The sequence below is a fragment of the Vidua chalybeata genome, chromosome 16 (genome assembly GCF_026979565.1).
Source record: "Vidua chalybeata isolate OUT-0048 chromosome 16, bVidCha1 merged haplotype, whole genome shotgun sequence".
NCBI lineage: Eukaryota > Metazoa > Chordata > Aves > Passeriformes > Viduidae > Vidua > Vidua chalybeata.
This window is the reverse complement of record NC_071545.1, coordinates 8297539-8316425: the sequence shown is the minus strand read 5'-3', so window position 1 is coordinate 8316425 and position 18887 is coordinate 8297539. Positions and strand designations below refer to the sequence as shown.

General features: G+C 45.8%; 1 long non-coding RNA gene across 1 annotated transcript in view; it reads left to right on the top strand.

The window, feature by feature from the left end:
- The first annotated feature begins 294 nt into the window (after window positions 1-294).
- LOC128796008 (uncharacterized) overlaps window positions 295-18887 on the top strand; it is a 113645-nt gene continuing 95052 nt past the window's right edge. The window contains exon 1 of the long non-coding RNA XR_008433698.1: window positions 295-387. This is a non-coding gene — a long non-coding RNA (uncharacterized LOC128796008). The remainder of the gene's footprint in view (window positions 388-18887) is intronic.

Here is an 18887-nt window from a genome sequence, read left to right as displayed (position 1 = left end):
CACAGCTCCCAACATTTGCAAAGCATGAGCATCACAGCAGGACTTACTGAGCCAATGGCACAGCAAATTTAGTAAATAAATAAATAACATACAGCAGAGAGGACGGGAGCCGTGTCTGAACTTTGTGTCTTACCGAGAATTGGCACGGTGACTTGGCAGGGTCTTTGGAAGGTTTTCAGTTACCTTGATGAATAACAATTCTATTTTAATTTTTTTTTTCTCTTTGTATATTATAAATGGACTTGTAAAAGAGGGACTGCCTGTTACAGTCTGTCTGTCTCCCCAGGAGTCTGGAAGAGGTTGATAGGAGGAAGAGTGCAGCTGTGGACCCCGCCAGAGCATGAAGATCTGTAGGATCCATTTGGAGAGGGGCACAACTGAATCCAGGTATGAGAGAGAAATGGGTCATGGATGCCAAATGTCAGGTGCAGCAGCATCAAGCTCTGCTAATGTTTGCTTTGTGGGAAAAAAAAAAAAAAAAAAGGCACAAAAAACACCTAAACCCCAGAGACTGGGATCTACAGAGACCATTCCTTACTTCAGGAAATGAAGCTTTTCTGAACAATACCATCTTCTGTCATGCCTAATCAAACTAATTAAAGAACACTACCACACTTTATTAATGTAATTTATCTCCTGCCTGAGGTGAATTATATTTATGCTCCAGTTACTCAAACATCACTGTTCTGTGTTTGAAGGAATGATATTATTCAGTGATGTTTGTGTTCCACGATATCTGGCAGTAATTGAACAAGAGCCTGGGAAATTGAGTATTTCCTGCTTTGGAAAGGCTTCTTTGGGGAATGTGTTGTTGCACAGGTGTGTTGGTGAACAGGCTGGACTTGGGCATGTCCTTATTTGAGTGGAAACTGGAGGCCTACACATGCCAAACCTTTCAAGCCAAGCAAGCCAAAATGAATCTCTAAGCATTGAGCCTGTGAATGGCCTGTTTAACTGAACACACATATTCACAGCATTTAATGAATCAGGGTTGGGAGGCCAAATTTATTCCAGCTGAAGATCTGGCAGGGAAAGGCTAATATGTACTGAAGGAGGAAGGAAGGAAGTTAGTTAGTTCTAGAGATTAAAAACATTTAAGAAAATGTCAATAGAAAAAAAGTATTTATTTTAAAAGAGATTAATGGCTTCCATGGATATCCTCTGATGTGGCCACAGCTGCAGGGCTCACAGGTACAGTATCCACCCCCCTTTTGTTGGAAGAAGCAGTTTAACATCATTTATGGAGCAGGACATCATGAGACATTGCCCAAAACTGACTGAGGGGTTTTCCTGGTGGTTGCTGGCAATTTGTTGATGAAAGCAGAAGACAGGAGAGAGCAGGGGGAGCAGCACAGAGCTGTCATGGGCCTGGCCTGGCCAGAGGGTCAGACAGCTCCTGGGTGTGCAAGGCTGGAGGCACAGGGAGCTGGCAAGGGAGGTGCAGCCTCCTGCCCTCCCCACACACCTGCCTTTGGCAGCTGAGCTGAGCTGGCCCAAGGCCATTTTGGCCACCTGTCCGTGCTGTTTGCTCTCATCTGAGGCCAGCCCTGCTGGCCTGAGAGAAAACCCCACTGGGGCTTGGTCTTAAAAGTGCACTTGGAAAGGACATTGCAGATGTCTTGTCTACCCCTCCTCACCCACACTGCAGGTGGGTGAGATGGGCCCTTCCCTACCAGGAATGGCTTTGGCTGCTTTGAGGGCACCTGAGACTGGCAGACATGTGGACCCAGAACTGGTCCAAGCTCAGGTATGGCATGTGCAGAGTCACGGGAGACACTGGCACAGAGAAAACAGTGGGAAGAAAACCTGTCAGGGACATGGAAAAGCAGACATCCCACCTCGGGCTGCAGCACGTTTCATCTCAGGCCTGCAGGAGCACTTGCTGTCAACACTGTTCAGAGGCACTCTGCTGGCTCTCTGCCAGCCCAGGCACTGGGCATTAATGCAGTGACTGCAGTTTTACTCATGTTGATTTAGAGAATTCCACAACTAAATTTAAAGTGCTGCTAGGTAGGATGGCATGTGGGGAACAGTACCATGCTACTTAATTTTTTTAAAACTTGGGTTGTGTATTTACTGCTTTCCTAAGTGAATTCTTAAAACAATATCTGACAAGTAGATTCTGTCTTGTAAATAGGTCCAAATGAATTTTATTGAGATTTTTGGGTAAATCTTTGCTACCCTGCTCCCAAGTAGATTTTGGCAGTTTAAAAAGCTTTCTAAGAACAAGGAAAAAGGAGCTTTTATTCTCTGTGAATAAATGAACTGCGAATTTCCTTGGGTAGTGGTTAAAACTGTTTTGGATTTTCCTAAAGAGAACAATGACTCACATCCATTGATAAAGTACACCTTAGCTCTGTATTAATAACAAGTGCAGTGGGCTGGATCAGATTGCATCTGCCATTGAGAACACAGAGGCTTGTCTGGAGGACAGAGCAGGACTGAGCTCCCAGCATGTCGTGTTTATGGCTCCAAAACCAAAATACAGATTGGAGATTTGTCCCAGGTCAGAGTCTCCTTGGCAGCCTGTGCACTGTTGCATATCAAGTGCTCCTGCATAAAAAAGCTGGATGGCAAAAACATAAAAACTGGTGCTTTAGAATAAAAGGCAAGTCCTGATGTCTCACACATTCTAGGAACATGCTGCCCAGACTGCCAGCTAAAAATTTAGGGTGAAAACAACAAAAAAAACCCAAAGCCATGATGAAGATGACAGGATGACGTGTAGGGTGCAAACAGGGAGAGCCTGTGGTAAAAGAATAGAAATTATAGAATAAGAAAGAATAGAAATTATTTTTAAATAGAAAAATATGACTGGGAAGGTAGCTGAATAGCATGTTGAACATGCTGATTTTTCTTCCTGATGATTAAAACAAGAAAAATCATGCTACAGAGCTGATCATTAGCGTAACTGTGATTTTACTGCTATGTAGCAGTAATTTCTTTCAACAGTAGAGAAATGGCAAGAAATATACCAAAGATAGATGATCTATTAACAAGTAAGTCAGTTGGGGCAAGCAGAAATTCATGTAATATGCCACGAGCATGATGAGATCCAGAAAAGGCATAAGGAGTGTAGAAAATGGTAGAATCCATGTCATGGAAAGAGGTCATTCTGCTGGGAAAAGCTGCTATAGAAACAAAGCCTTGGCAGTTCAGGCAATCAAGAAACAGCAATGAATTGAAACTGGAAGAGATATTCCAGATACAAACCTGGCTTTATATTTAGACAGCTTTTCTTGCTGTTATTTATCTGGAGGCTCTTTGCATATTAGAAGTACCAAGTGCTGTCCTTGGCTGGTTTGTACCTGCCAGGCTCTCCCTGCCATTGCTGCCAAAGGCTCTTCACAGGCTGTGGTCACCCAGCAGCCTCCTGTGGCCATTGGCCCTGCCTGGCACTCGGTCCTGCCTCGTGGCAGGTGGTGGCATCTCCCCACACCACCAAGTCAGTGTGATCCTCCTGTGGCACAGGGAGGCAGAAGTGCTTCTCTCTGAAAGGACACAACAGCAAGTGACTTCTGGTGGCATTGCCTTGGACAAAATTGGCAAAAAAATTGCCAACGTAGATTTTCATTAAAAAGAAAACCTGAGCATCCAAGATTTCTGTCTTGAAATCAGTGACCTGTGCCTGGAAGAGGGTAAGATACTGTAGTTCAAAAGAGTCTCAGTCTTGCTCCCTGCCTCAATAAAAATGAGAGAAAGCAGGATTGCAGCTGAAAGTTTGGGTTTGGATGCTCCACAGCAGGGCACTGAATTAAAGCCCCCTCTCCTCCCTTCTCCAGGAAGTGTCTCCCTGGGGCTCCGGCTGGCAGATGAATTGCAGCAGAATTTAACTGGTTCAAGAGAAGCTGAATGAAAGGGTTTGGTAACCCTGCCAGATTTACTGCTTTATTCATTACTTATGCAGACAGCAGCTGCAAAACAGATAGTGACTACAGTCAATAAAAGGCTGACATGGCCTAGCTTTGGCACTTCATGCCTGTGTGCTAATTTTGGGTCAGATATTGCTATTAGGAGCAGTCCCCACCCAAAGCTAATGACCCGTTGTGGGTGACAGCAGCAGAGCAGAGGTGGAGCAGTGCCCTTGTCCTGGGGCTAAGAGGGGTGTGCACAGCACAGAGCAGGGGTTCTTCCTCCAGCATCTGTAAGGAAATACAGATACTGCATGGGAAATCTCTTGCTTAAGTTATGGGGTGTCTGTCCCTTCCCATGCAGGGTTACTCAAAGCACAGTGCTCCCAGTACCTTCAGGGATTTCACTGTGTCCTCCCCTGGACATGGCTGCTCACAGCAGCAAAGCTGCACCTAGAAAAAAGAGGGGAGCTCTATTTTTTTTTTTTTTTTAATCGAGGCAGATAATGCATTTTGTTCCAGTTGGTGTGATGCGTTTCATACATCTGTGCTGGCCAAAACAGAGCTTTAATAATAATAATGGATGTGAGGAGAAAGCACTGACTGAAGGTTGTGTTGGTTGTATTAAACTCTTGCTGAATGTCCAGTGATGATACAGCCTCTGGCATGATTTGAATAAGAGCTTACTGTCTATGCTTTTAGGAAATGTATCCCGTTTAAATCCCTGTCTTCATTGGTGCTGTCCTCTGGCTCCTGGGTGTGTGCAAGGGATGGGTTTGGGGGCAGCAGCAGGCTGTCCCTGCCTGCCCTTGGTGCAGCCCCTCGTCCCCAGGGGAACAGGGCTCCCGGGGGAGCTGTGGCAGGACAGCGGGCAGGTGGAGATGCCAGGCTCTGGATGAGATCTGCTGTTGGCTCCTCTGCTGCTTGCACTCGTTAAGCATCCTGTGGCACTTGGCAGCTGTAGGACCATTAACCTTAATGTCCTGGCCGAATTCCAGCCTGCCTAATTGCACTCTGCCCGCCAGGCTGCATATTCCCGGGGAAGATTCAGGTGAGGAAATTGCTCCTCGCTCCCTCTCCTAAACAATGTTACACAAAGGGTGGTTTAGTGCTGAAGATTGAAACCTGTTTTATTCAGAAACCTAAATCTGGACTTAGGGATGTAAGAGAACACAGAGTCTTCAAAGCAACGCCCAGGCTCCTGAGCAGAGCCAGGTGCAGAACGTGGTTTTTGCCTTCCTGCAAATTTTTCACATTCCTTTATTAATAACAAATCTCCTAAAATCTGTTTAAGATCATTACTTGAAGCAAATAAAAATATTTCACACAAAAAGGAAACAGATGGTCCTGAATGTTGAAGATCTGTTTGAAATGTATTTTCAGCCCACTGTCTGGAACTTGTCTTGAGTTGTAAGGGAATCGAAGTTTAATTTCAGGCTCTGCAACACTAACACTGTGTAACCAGAGGATTCTCCCATCTTTGTGTATCAACCTAAATAATGGTCTCTCTATCATTGCAAAGGGAAATAGTTATGCATTTGTTGGAAGGAAACTAACGCTGGGTCTTTGGGTTTCTTCTCTGTGGCCAAGTTGCTCCTACATTAGAGTCAAGAAGCTTTGCTGTTAAGCTGGAGCAGACAGAAAATTTGCATTATCTGGGCAGACCTGGCACCCTACCTGTGGATGTGGTGCTCCTGGGTGGTCCCTGCTGACTTCACGTTTCCACTAGAGGCTGAAAGCTGGGCAGCTCTGCAAAGAGCCTCAGACAGCAGCTGCACCCTGTGTGTGCAGGACTGCAGCCTGCAGGGCCTGAGCCTTTCCAATGTCCCCGAATTTAAAGCTGTATTTGGGGAAGCACAGACTTTAAGCAGAAGCAATAGTTATGGTTTTTTTCCCACAGGGACACCTCAGGAGGTTAATTCAATCTGTGTTACTCAGACTCCGTGCTGGCACATCAGCCAGTTTTCATAGTCAGTGTCCTGCTTCCAGCTGAAACAGAATATGGTGCTTTAAAAAAAAATTGAAACAAAACCACACAGCTGCTGTCATTGTAGGACGTTGTGCTCTTAGATGAGCCATGGCTCTTGTCAGGTAGATATGATCACCCAATATTAATGGGTGGAGGAGGAAAACCTGGAGGCAGAGCTGAGGCAGAGGAGGGGCTGCCTGTGGGGACAGCAGGGCAGGCTTGCCCATTTCTTGGACTAATAATAGTAATAACAGGTTACCACCAAATTGGTCAGGGCAGAGCTTGAGTTTGACTTTTCTCTGACACACCTGAAGCTGCTGAGCAGGTGGGATGTGAGTGGTGCTGCCTCTCTCTAGAGCCAGGGGCTCAAGGCTTGCAGAGCTGCAGTGCCTGGGATCTCTGATGCTTTCCTGCCTGGCTGGATGCTGGGTGCCTCTGTAGCAGGACAACAACAAATGGTGAATAAAGTGCATCTGAAATGAAGCTCTAAATGCATAATTTCTAGAATTACAGACTGTTGAATGAATTTATATTTGAATAACATCAGTGAATAGCAGTCTGGTAGTCAAGCACCTATAAATAAAAAAAAGTTGTCAAGTGAAGGGGGGTTATTTTAGAAATTAATGACTTGTAGGATTTTTATGTAATGTATTTTTGTTGAAATCTTATTTTTGCCTTAAATCTAGGACTTGGGTTTTCTCACTTCCTCCCCTCATCTTTTCACAGGAAGATTGGAATAGCTGTAAAAAGTGAGGGTTTATGGAGGAGGCATTCTCAGCTTCTTTCTAATAAAATTATGGAGAAAGAAAAGGTCAAGCAAGGTTTCACTTATCAGATTTTCTATCAGTTTTTCTCCTTTACCTTAACTGAAAATAATGAAAAATGAAAGGTATTTTTAAAAAATAATCAAAATGAAAACTTCTCTTTCCCAGAAAATAATAATTCAGAATTTTCTCTTGAAGAATGGTGAGTGATAGGTTTCTAACCTCGAAAATACTTATTTTTCCCCTCTCTGCCTCCTTCCACCCCAAGTTCAGCCAGCTCTGGCATCATGCTCAAGTGAAGTGCTGAGAAGACGTCTCATGGTTACTCTCTTTGGCAAAAGAATGTTTCTGAGGGTTTTTAAAATTTGGATGATGATGATTATTATTTTGTTTCTGCTTGTTTGTTGTTTTTTTGAGACACAGAAATCTCTATTATTGCAAAACAAGCTCACTTATCCTCGTTTATCCCCAAGGAAAGGGAAATCCAACCAAACTGGGTAATAGACATCTCCTGGCTGAGCCCTTGGGCTGCAGGTGGAGGGATCACCTCACTGGGGGCTGGGGCTGGCAGATCCCCTGGAGCATCATCCCTCTCTTTGGGGCTGCTCTGGCTCTGCAGAGGCACCAGCATTGCTCAGAGGACTGGTTTTGAGGGTTTTTGGTGGCAGGCTGCACAGTTTGGCCGCCTGAGGGTTTTTATGGTTCAGCCTCTGTGCCTGGTGGGTGGGATTAGAATCTCCTGCACCCTCAGCCCAGGAGCTGCTGCAGCAGCCCCAGAGCAGGGGTTGGGGGTGTGACAGTGTGGGGAGTTTAGCCAAACCCTTCAGTGGTGTCTCTGTGTGTTCCTTCTCCAGGGCTCAAACACATTTCCCAGGGTTTTCCCCCTCAAACACACACCTGATTTTATTATTGCATTCGCAGCAAAGGGCACATCTCCACACACCCATTTCATAGCTCTAATTATGTTCCCCCCTATTAATTTTTAAGTGCCCATAAAACATGACCTCAGGAGGAGCCTGAGCTTTGCCAGCAGCAGCCCCTGCTTGCCCTGGGAGCGCAGGGCAGGGCTGAGCCTCTGCCAGCCCTGCTGGGCTGGGGGCTCAGCTGAACGGGCCAGAGGGGAGCAGCTCTTCCTCCTGGTGCTCCCCACGGGGCCATGTGCAGTTCTTCTGTCACCCCTGCAGGCATCAGCAGGCCAGGGACAGCAGCTGGGTAATCCTCACCTCTGCCCCAGGTTACTGAGGAATCTGTGCTGGCACCTTGTCCCAGCTTTAACCCGTGTGCAAACGGTGACTCGCGGCTGGAGCTGAGAGAAGACTTGTGAAAAACTCACTCTGTCTCTGCTGGGGAGGCTCGGGATGCACCTGGATCCTGGAGTGTGAGCCTGGGGGGGCTGAGCTGCTGTCAAGTGCCTACCCAGACAAATAAAGCCATGGGAGGCAGTGTGTTGGCACCAGAATTTCACTGAGTTAAATCAGGTTTGACAGTCTGAAACAATACCATCATCTGATGTCTAGTTTTCAGTTTCTTCACCAGATAATTTTTTTTTTTTTTGTAAGAAAGTGACAAACTAGAAATCCTTTTAATTTGTTTCAATAGAGTTGGAATTTTTTTTTTAGGTTAGCAAGTGCAAAATTTACAGGAATAAATTGAAAGGAATACAACTTACCTACAAGTGCTTTCTGTTCCTTGGAAACACCTTCCTCCTTCTAACAACTTCCATACGACCTGTGGGACCATTCCAGGGCAAAGCCAGTGTCAGCCTGTGAAGTGCTCTGTGTCTGTGTTCTCTGCTGTTACAAGGGGTCACCTCATTGCTTCAAGCAGTTGGTGTCAGTGACCTTGGGTGCCTTGATATCATGATGTAGTGGCCATTTCACTTGGGTGGGATCTGTCCCTCAGTGTGTACTAGTGGCCTCAACATCTCGTGGAAGTCCCATAACAATTGTGATTTCTGGAGCCCTAGGCCCAAGTTCTTCTGTGGGTAAAATTCAGATGGCAAGGGATGCACTGGTGGTGTGGAAATACTTTCTCATGGGTGATTAATAAACTCCTCTTTATGCTTATTCTCATTTGATCCCTTCCTTGCTGCTCTGCCTGCAGCAAAAAATGGTATGTAATATATATATATATATATATTCAGGACACTGATGGAAAATTAGATTTCTTTCAATGTGATATCAAGTAATGCTCCCAACCATGGGGAGAACTCTATATTCAGTCACCTTTTAGATGCTGTCCATGAAAATCAATCTTCTTTGGTCCCAGTGCTCATATTTTGTGTGTATTGCTTTGTGTTACTGTGTATCTTGGTTTTGTCTACTCCTTACTCTGGCACCTTTATCCAGGATGCAAGTGTTATCGTGCTTTGCAGATGGTCCCCAGACTCTGCAACAAGAATCCAAATGATGGCTTTTTTTTCCTAAGAGCCTGGCTTTGCTGCTGCTGAGATGATCTCCCTCTCCTCCCTCCATCCTTTGCTCTGAGAGTGTCAATGAAATCTCTGTGTACCCTTGGTGCTGCTGAAACCTGCCTCTGGTGTCAAATCAGGAACTCCGGTGCCTGAACAGCCGTGTGAGGTCCTCCCAGGATAAATCCACCTGCTGGGGACTTGCTGAGAGCCACCATGACATCAGTACCTCTGCACTGTGGAGTCTGAGCCCAAGCACTTTCAGCAATTTTAACTTTCAGCATTTTTAACAACTCTTGAATGCGCTTTGTAGCCTTCCAAAAGATGGATTTTGCAACTTGCCCCCCAAACATGTAATCTGAAAACTCACTTCAGAGCTTCCCTGGTGTAGATTAATGCACTAGGAATAGCATTTTATGAAAATACAGAAAATGAACTAACCAGTTTTTTGATTGCCAAATAGTAGGAGTTTGCTTTATACAAACATCACCAACCCCTTCTTGGAGTTTTGTTCTTGCATTTGGACCTGTGATCTAAGATCATGCACAGCAGAGTTTTTCTACCAACCTTGTTGCAGACACTTTCTTCCTGAACATAAGCTCATTGTTCTCCAGATGTAATTAGACCAAGTGTTATGACAGTTGGTAGGATTACAGCACTTTGATAAATGACTTGTTTCTCAGAAGAGAAGGTTTGTGAAAACAAGACCATTCATCTCATTTCTCGCTCATTTCCTCTGCCCAGCTTCCTTCTTGAAAATATGCATATGGACTTGGATGTGAGCTGAAGGGAAGATTTTGGTGTTTCCCACAGCCCATGACTCCCTCTGAGTGGCAGCCCTGCCCTGGTTCAGCTCTTCACCCCAGGATGGTGTCATTCCAAACTGGCAAGAGGGCTCTCAGCTCCTGAGGTCTCTGATAAAGATCCCAAGGAGGACAGATCTTGATGCAGGCTCCCTGCCTCTACAACCCAACCATCCATTTCTTTCCCCATCTAGTTGTCTCCTCCACTTTTTTTTTAGATGCACATTAAATTGTATAAAAGACTGTAGGAGGTGGTGTTGGAAGCACTGTGAAAGTCAGGGTAAAAGATGATCAGGGGCATCCACAGCTCCCCCTTACCTGCAGCTCCAGATGTTCTCCCACAGCAGCAGTCAGGTTTGATCAGGCATAGCTGACCATTATTTAGTCCATTCTGACTGATCCAAGCTGCTGCCTTCTCAGAATTCCAAGAGGAGCCCGTAACTTTCTCACCAACCAAGGCAAAGCTGACTGCTCCCCAGAGCATCTTTTTGGCCTTTTTTGCAAATGAGTGCAGTTTGTTGTTCTCCAGTCACTGGGGACACCCCCAGTCATGACAATATCTCAAAGATGACAGGAGTGGCCTTCTTCTAACATTGGTCCTTTCTCACAGCACCCTTGGTACACCTCACCTGGTGCTGTGAGCCTGGAGTCAAGAGATGGGCTGGAAAATCTTCACTTTGTGATTTCCTAACTCTTGGTGAAACTGTGCTGTGGAGGTCAGGGGCACTCAGAGCCGTGTCCCTTCCAGCCACGGCTGCTGCCATGAACCTGACAGACGTGTGCTGTGCATCCAAGGGAGCTAGACTTGCCTCTCAGCACAAATTTACCTCCTTACAGGGGTTCTGATGACTGATCATCAATCAAGGCTTGTGTAGCCCTTTCTGGCCATGCTGGAGCTTTAGGGAGATTTCAAGGTCATTTGGCCATGACTGCTTTTCCAATGTGGTTGGAGAGAAGCATGAGGGCTTCCCTGTGAAGTTCTGCATGCTGGTGTTAATAATTTATCTATTTTCTGACTAATACATGTCTCAGAGCTCAAGACAGTAGCTTTTCAGAGGTTTGAACAATGGTGACCATCCATTCCACTTTACAGCATAGTTTTTTATCTGAAATTGGGTTTTAGGCTTTCCTCTGTTGAGCTCTGTGACTGATCTTAAAAGCTTCTTGATATATTACCCAGGCCTATTAGATTCTACTAGACCTCTCCATCACCAAGAATTGATTTCCCCCTCTTCCCCCCCTTAATGCTTGAACTCAGAAGGCCCTTAGGGCTTCTGGCTTAATTAAAAATTAAATTTACAGATCATTTCTCAAATCATCCCTTAAGCAGCCAGTAATAATGATCACCTCTGAGTGGTGTGTGTCACTGTCATTTTAATGTGCTGTGTAGTAAATAGTAACATGTCCCCTCTGTGAACCCTGTGTGGAGCAAGCTGCCCTATGCTGCTCTCTGTTTATTTATGTGTATAATACAGAAATCAGTGTGATTTGAGTCCTGGGGACCTCTACCACACTCCATCTTCAGTCAGTTTTTCTTCTTACCATAGCAAAGGAGAGAGTGAGTTGTCCTGCATTTATGAACACTTCTGTTTGTTTTGAAAACTATTTTCATCTCCCCCAGTTGTTTCCCCTACAATTTGAAGATTTTTTTTTTTTTTTTTTGTTCCCTTTGCTGGGATATTCAGTTTCTGGAAGTCCTTTTTCTTTCAGTTGAAAGGAAACTCGTGTTCCACATGAAGGGAGTAGGGAAAAGCTGCCAATCCAAACTGGTACAAAAGGTTCTTGCTGTGATGCTTCACAGCAAACACACTGCTGAGAGGCTGTGAGGTACTTCAGTATTACAGGTGGCAGAGTTCATTGCAAACAGCTCATCCAAATACCAGTGCCCCCTCCTATGAGCATTCTCTGTAAACCAATCCACTAATGGCTTGCTCTGTAAGATTTTTCTTGGGAATAATTTGCCTGAACTTCTTTAATCTGTGATGAATCTGCCAAGGCCTTTCTCTGATTATTTACTATTCATCTTATGCAACTGATTGCATTTTCCTTTTTTTATTTTTTTAATTTAAAAAAAAAGATTTTGTGGGTTATCTGTGTGTTTTGAAATAGAGAATTAAGATTAAGGAATTGTGACTAATTTTGCTGATGCTCAAGTCTCTGCCCTCATGCAATGGCAGGTGTTTGTATGAAGCCACTTTGAGCATTTGTGCAATAACACGTGGGTGAGCACAGGTTTGTACTGCAGATTTGTACAGATGAGACATCAAGGGCTCCATCCACGTTTGCTTTCTCATCATTCCCCTTGTATATTTGTTTCTTCCCCTTGTATATTTGTTTGTCCTCTCAACTCCATACTGAATTTATTTGTGTTCCCTTTCTGTATCCTTTTTCTCTAACATTCTCAAAGGGTCTTACCTTAATATTTGAGTTTACTCTGGCTCTTGAGTTGAATGTGCTTTTTTCTAACCTGATCTCAGTAGTGCCATGTGAAGCCAGGAACCCTTGTGCTTATTTCTTGATTTGGCCAGCTTGGCCATTTTTCAGAGCTCCTCACAAGTGTTTTAGGGAGCTGTCTGTGCTATGTCATTCCTTTTGAGCTGTTGTTGGTGGGCCTTAGCTCCACCAGTCTGACCTACACTGTGCTGCTCTCATCTGTGGCTCAATTGTGCTGCTCTCTTCCCTCTCCAGGCACCACTCTGCTCTATTTCCAGATATATTTTTACTCATTAAACTCCTAAAAGAGAGGCTGATCAGAAGACAGTCCCAGGGAGGATTTGGCCCAGAGATACTTTGCCAGATCCTCTGCACTCGAGGTTGAATTTTGATGGGGATGAACATTTAACAGCTCTGCAAGTGGTCTCTGAGCCGAAACCCTGCAGTAATAGTGAAGAACAGACTTAGGAAGAAAAAAACCTGACCCTTTGAAACCCTTTTTACCAAGGTAGTACACGGTTAATAATTGTTTGAATTACTCCTGTGAAAGCCCCTTGCACTCTAAGAAACATCACTAGAGAACAATGGTTAGCCCCAGCTGATTGCCAAACCATTAACCTCAGCTGCTGGAGTGCCTGCTGGTGCCTGTGTGAATCAGCTATTCAGCTGGTGCCACCAAAGGAGTGCCTACCCTCCACATCCTGGGGGGTAAAAATGTCCAGAGTATTTCCTAAATCAGCCAGGGCTGCTTTAAAACAGTGGCTTGAATCCTCTGGGATTTGCAGAACCCTAAATCACCCCCAGTGAAAGTTTGAGCTTCTGCCTCCAGTGAGGGTCTTTGCATCACCCAGGTGCAGATCCCCTGGAACAGGGCAGAGGAACCTCTCCCAGTCAGCTGCAGCCAGGCTCAGAGATCCTTGGCTCCTGATCCTGTGGCTTCTGGGGCTGGGGGTGCAGTGGGCCGTGGGAAAGGCTGTCCTAGAGCCAGGGGATGCTGAAACTCCTCTGAAAGATCATTCCCAGGATCAGCTGAGGAGTGGTGGAGTAGCACGAGGCCAAAGGAAAATGCTCACAATTCCTCTCCTAGAGCTGTTGTGCTAGGGCAGATGCAGCAGAGGAGTGTCAGTGTGCAGCTCCTGCCGTGGTTTGGGGTTTGAGAGGCAGGGCACCATTAATCTCCCCTCATCAAATAATCATGTTTCCATTTCCTTCCCAGCTGTGCAGGATGAACTCAGCCCTGCAGCTGCAGCAGTGCAGGGGAGCATGGCTGCCTGTGCCACTGGCACCCCTGCCCTTGGCTCCCTGTGCCACTGGCACCCCTGCCCTTGGCTGCCTGTGCCACTGGCACCCCTGCACTGCTGGCACAGGGCAGCTCCCACCCCACCCCGGGGGTTAGAGCATGGGGACCAGATGGACAGGTCAAGGTGAAGCACACCCACCTCCCCCTCCAGATAGCTGGATGGCTCTGGGAAGGAAAAGGCTTCCCCTGAGTGTTGTTCTGCAGTCTGCATGTGTGTATGCCACACACAACCCCGGGGCTTTCTCACAACTTGGACTGCCACAACAGATAGACTCAGAGTCTGAGGCATCTCTTGCATCACTGATTTGCTTTTTCCTGTTCTCTTCCCTCAGTAAAGGATGTTTCTGCAGGAAAGCCCTTGTTCCCAGTCTCAGCCCACTCCGGGGGCTCCTGAGTTAATAGTTAAGGTTATTGGCTGGGCAACGTAGTTGGTGTGCTGCTGTTTGAACTTGCTTGATTGATGCTTCCAGGTGGGAAGGCAGGAGAGCAGTGAGTGTCCCTGCAGGCAGCTGGCTCGCCTGAGGCAGCCCGGGCACGGCAGCAACCTGCACTTCCCTCGCACGGCTCAGGCCAGCACTGCCCTTGGTGTTTCCCCAGCATCTCACCAAGGATGTGTCCGTCTCACGTGGCTGCTGCTCGTGGCAGTGTCTGCCAGCACCACCACACTGATCTCGGTACAAATCCTTGATGGAGGAGAAGTCCTGCTCCAGCAGGAAGGGGAGGGGATGCTGCTGCCCTTGCTTGTGTGGTCCTAAATAACAGCCTGTTTATCGGTGCTCTTTGGTAGTGTGCTATTTCCTAGAGTAATGCTGTGTATCAAAATAGCCCAGAAACATCTGATTGCCTGTAAAATAGAAAAACTATAGATTGCAAGTGTTCTGAAGCTGTTCTAAAGTAAATCTGTTCTGTGTAACTGCGGAAGATTATTGAACATAGCTAGAAATTGTGCCTGTGGGGCTCCTGTCTTAGATTGGGTGCATGTTTCTGGGTGTCCTGAGACCAGTCCAGTCCTAAGGGCACCTGTATATGGCTAAAATACAACACTGTACTAGGTTCTCTTACCCTGTCTTCTAGGATCCCTAGTTCTCTAAGACTGCCTGATGTGAACTCCCTGAAGCTTTGGCAAGGAGCCCTCTGACTCGCACAATTTTCCCTGGGAGAAAGATCTGGGGTGGGTGAGAAGAAGAATGCTTATGTGGGATCAGTCAAAACAGTGATTTTAATTCTGATCTGTTATCATAAGGCATGTTCCCATGCCAAACTAAAAAGGATTCCAAGTGAAAAGTAGCATTAGGGAAATAAAAAAAAAAGATAATTTTTTGCAATAATGCTTTTTTCCCCTCATTTCTTCCACTTCTCCCTCCTCCTTTTCTGTGATGTTCTGGCAAAATTTCTGGTATCTTGCCAAGCATTTAGCAAGAAAATGGTTCAGTTTTAGTATTTTTTCGACAGATCCATCACTGATCATTCTCTGGAGTCTGCCCTGTCTGCTCAACAGCTGGTTCTGTTCGAAGAGTCTGCTGGAACTATTTGTGCATATTTGTAAATGATGGATTTAGATAATACCCACAATAATTGTAGAGTCCTGTGTTTTGGCACAGTAACATTTTACATTTGCTTTGCATAGGGATAAAGGATGATGCCAGGTACACAGCATGGGACATGAGCTGTATCTTCCTTTTATGTGTACTCAAGTTGTCATGTGAGGTCGTGGCAGGGCTGACTTCTGTGGAGGGAGCAGTTGAGTCTTGCTGGGATTTAGGGGAGTTTATACTGAATCAAGTGAGCCCTGAATCTTCCAGTGCTGCTTTGGGGACTGGTTTTGAGCAGCTGTAGCTTGGGCCAGTCATGGTGTTCAGATACATCTTCCAATGATGGATGCAACAGGTATCATTGGCACAGGAACGAAATTATCCCATTATCTGAAATGGCTCCCTTTGGCTGCATGTGGGGTACAACAGAATTTCTGGGATTCAGAGGCACTGGTTCAGCTCTTGGGGCTGTTGGGTTTGGGGATGTCCCAGTGCTGAAAGAATGACATTGACTTCAAACCTGGTGCTTGTTGGATGTGTTCTTGTGTGCTGATCCCAGCTTCTCAGGAGCCTCTGGCATGCACCAACTCAGCAGCAGAAGCTCTCCCTCTGTCCCCCAAGATGAACAACGCTGATTTGTGCCTCTCCTTCCAGCTGAAGGCATAGCTGGTGTTCCTCTCCCTGGCTGCAGGCTCTGCATCCAGGGCAGAGCTGGTTACTGCTTTGCAGTGAGGCAGCAAAGAAGCTGGTATTCTCTGTATTGATAAAAATGTGAAGAAATTAACATGTGTGTCTCTTTAATGAATAGAATTAAACCCTACTTTCTCCTCTGCCTTCTGCTGTTTCTTCTGTCAATCTGTGCCACCAGTCCCATTTGGAGGCCCAATTCCACTAATGCTGTGCTGCCTGTTTTTTTATACATGCTTGTGTAAGCTTGTTTGATCTGGTTGTTTCAGAGGAAAACATTGAAGTAGCCCCTGCGCTGCACCGCACTGCTGTGTGTCCAGCACACCTGGGCTCTGCTGTAACAAGATAAGCACAGCAGCCCTTTCAAGCTCCCCAGCAGAGCTCAGATGGTCATCTCAGGGGACTGCTTTGCCAGCAGAAGTCTCTGCTTGTCCTGCTGAGCCCTGTGTCTTGCCTCCAAGCTTGTTTTTCTCTCTACTGACTTGAAGTAAATTAGTTTCCACTCTCCTTCTCTCTTCCCTCCCAAAAATAAAAAAAAAAAGAGAGGAAAGAAAGGATAAGATCTAGCTTGGGAACTGTTGCATATGTGAATGCAGTTTTAGAGTTTATCTGTTTTTCTTGGAGGCTGCAGTTAGTGTGTGCAGCCGTGCTGTTTTCCCTGCTCCCACCAGGCTCCCATGTCAGTGCTCCCAACAGGCTTGTGAGGGTCCAGCTCTGCTTCCTGTCCTGCACCTGAATCCTAATGCAGCCAACTGGGAAAGTGTCTCCTGCTTGCTCTGCTCCTGCTGAATGCTGCTCTCAGCTGGGTTATTGCTCAGCCATGGTGATATTGCTGCCTGATTTATATGGCCTCTCTCCTTCTTGCTCCTCTGCTGCTTGAGTACAGCCATTATAAAAGCCATCTGCAGCTTGTGCCTTTATTCCTTGGGTTTCTAGGCTGGCAGATGGTATGGACAAAAAAAGAGCCTTCCTCTGTCTAAATTAAGCAATAACACATCAACTTCCAATCACATTCTTATTATCACCTCGTGATCGCACTTTCATAAAATCCCTGTTTCCACAGCTAAGCATGATAGATATTTCTCAGCCTTATGGCTTGTGTCTGAAAAGAGTCTCTGTGCCACAAGCCCTAAAAGGACATTTCAAGAAATTACACACCTGTCCTTGCCTCCTACTTTGCAGTTTGCAACAGCTCTGCCCAGCCAGCCATTTGTTGCTGCTGAAATAAAACCTGGATAAATTCCTGTGTTTGGTGGGGTCAGAGCTCAGTCTGGCTGCTGTGCTGGTGGCTGAATGGGCTGCTCACTGTCTCCTGTGCCCTCATTTGGTGTGAGTTTGGGTATCACTGCAATTCAGAAATCTCATTTTAGAGCTTTTATCTTGTCACCATAAAAAGCAGTATTTTGATTCTGTTCATTTACAGATTTTTTTTCTTCATTTGACCTGCTGGTTTATTATCTTTTCCTCATTTGCCCTAATTAAAGTGCTGTGTACAGCAGCTTGTTAGACTTAACTACATTCCTGCATCTCACCAGGAAGTGCATCTTCACTGATGGCTTCAGCAGCAAGATTGGCCCTGGGCAAATAATTTGTAGCAAATCACTTGACTGACTGAGCATCACGTCCTTTTTTGGGTTAGGATTCGTCTGTGGCAGATCGTTGTTCTTGTTTCTCGTAATGATTTCCCAACTAACTCCTGTGACTAATTTTTGGGCTGGGGTTGCTCACCCCTGACTCCCTTGTGGCTCAAGCTGCTCCAGCTGGACCTGTAATTTGTAGGCAATGCTTTGGTTACTTGGTTGAATCAGTCTAACCGCATCAATGCTTAATGTAAATTCCAAATTTTCTTAGACATCCTAAGTATTTTATTCAATCTTTCAGCTTTACTAAAGACTTGCTTTGTTGCATGTAGAAGTTGAAGACAAAATATAGAAATAAATTAATGACAGAAAATGTTTGTTTTAACCCTGGCTATTTCATTATACACTTTGGGGTTTTTTTCAGTATTCCCTTGGTTCTAGTTCCTAGTATCCCCATCACCCCATAAAACAAGCTGTTTTTTTTTCTAACTTGGAGAGACACCCTGCATCCAAAACCTGGGGAAGCAGAGATGATGCACATGTATAGGTGTAGCAGGGGAGACCTGTGGCTCAAGGTAAACCCTTGTGTCTTTATTCTGCAGCAGATGCTGGAATTTGCCCACAAAGAGCAGTTGCTCCTCCTTGGTTTTGCCTGAGCGTGAGCAGGCTCGGAGCAGAGGAGTTTTGCAGCTGGGTGCTACACGCTGCTGAGGCTCTGGGGCTCTGTGGTTCAGCACAGCCCTGCAGGGTCACACCCAGTGCTGGGTCACCTCCAGCACTTGTGTCTTCCTCTGCTGCCTTCCTCAGCTGGGGCAGCTCTGTGCCCTGCAGGTGAGAAGTGCCTTACTCCCAGGAGGAGGCTTTTACTGTGCAGCAGGGGATAAGTTACGGCATAAATGAAAACAAAGTGCTTAGTTCTCTCTGCACAGTGCTCTAATGGAAAAATATGCTGACTATTTTCTGCTCTTCCCTCAAAAACTGATGTGTTTGTAAATTCTAAGCAAGTACTGACAGGTGACTAATTTATTTTTGTCAGCTTAGCAACAAAGCCTACCCTTTGCCACCACGTTCATTTGTTATGGCAATGCGTTGGCTGACATTGAGATTCGTTTGGGTTTTTAATGCATCTCAGTGATGCAGCATCATAGCTATTCAGCTGCATTCCTCTCTTTTTCTTCTAAAACTAATTAGTGTCTAATTTCTCCCCATTATTTCCTTAAGCTCTCTGTGCATCTGCAGACAGGCATTTACAGTTTTCCTGAGGTGGAAAGCCTAAAGCTGCAGTTTGGAGCCTCATGAGGCCATTGCTGACTTCCACCTCTTTTTTTTTTACAATCCAAAATGCAAGGAGAAATGGAGAGGAATAGAGGCAATTTGATTTTTTTTTTTCTCTTTTCTGGAAGATGCAATGTGCCATTGCCAAAAAAGATCAAGACTGATGTGCCAGGAAGCCCATGGATATGTCAGTGGGTGCTGTCAGAGTCAGTGGGAGCCTGGAGCAGTGACAGCACCGAGCTCTGTGCCGGCCGCTCCAGGTGGGTGTGAGCCATGGGAAGCA